The sequence below is a fragment of the Gregarina niphandrodes genome (genome assembly GCF_000223845.1).
Source record: "Gregarina niphandrodes unplaced genomic scaffold scaffold00209, whole genome shotgun sequence".
In the NCBI taxonomy this organism is placed as follows: Eukaryota; Apicomplexa; class Conoidasida; order Eugregarinorida; family Gregarinidae; genus Gregarina; species Gregarina niphandrodes.
The window spans coordinates 1-879 of record NW_011645970.1 but is presented as its reverse complement, the minus strand read 5'-3'; the positions used below and the strand labels follow the sequence as shown (position 1 = coordinate 879).

Below are 879 nucleotides of genomic sequence, written 5' to 3'. Positions count from 1 at the left end.
GGGTCCCGGTCGCTAAACTCGCAGAGAATCCCAGCCTGGATTGCGGTTGTGCTTTGCTATCAATTTTGGGGAACCTGGCCGTGGTGCCATCCCTTTTTGCCACTGCGCTAAACCCCGATGGAGCCACTGTCGTCCGTCTACGGGGCGAAACGCCGTATGCATCAATAGTCCAAGGGTGGGAATTGAGTCTTCCAAGCATAAAATCCGGGATTCGTGTCCCGGTTGATGCAATTGGGAAATGCCCGCAAACCCCGGCCACACAGGCAGGGAGGTATTTCCCGAATCGCTAACGGACCAGGATGGAAGGTTTCGGATCGGTTGAACTAGGGTTGTAGTTATAGTGGTAGTCCTCCTACCTGGCGCATCCACAAATGCACCGGGTCCCGGTCGCTAAACTCGCAGAGAATCCCAGCCTGGATTGCGGTCGTGCTTTGCTATCAATTTTGGGGAGCCTGACCGACGTTACCCAGTTTTCGGCAACGTTGATGACGGGCTGGGCTGTTCTGGGAATCGAACCCAGGACTTCTTCCACCCTAAGGAAGAATCATACCAGTAGACCAAACAGCCAACTGCATAGCGCCCATCTTTGACTGTGATTGCCGATCGGGATTAATGGCTGGAGCGGGACTCAAACCGCCACAGTAAACTGCCAATAACTCCCGAGCGTGCCAAATTGTTGGCGAAGAAACAAACCCTGTTGTCACAGGCTGCCTCCACCCACGGACGCCGACCCCAATGCGACCCGGTAATTCCGTTGTTTGGTACTTCCACCCCAGAGGTACGCTCGACAGGAGTGGGACTCGAACCACCGTATTCCCCTCGCCGGAATCGGACGACGAGCCTACCATTAGATTGTTAAGCCTTGCAGTACCGTCTACG

At 54.9% G+C, this 879-nt stretch overlaps 1 non-coding gene across 1 annotated transcript; it reads right to left on the bottom strand.

The window, feature by feature from the left end:
* Positions 1-495: 495 nt before the first annotated feature.
* On the bottom strand, positions 496-567 carry GNI_224840. Its single transcript has one exon. It is a non-coding gene; the product is annotated as a tRNA-Pro (tRNA).
* Between the last annotated feature and the right edge of the window lie 312 nt (positions 568-879).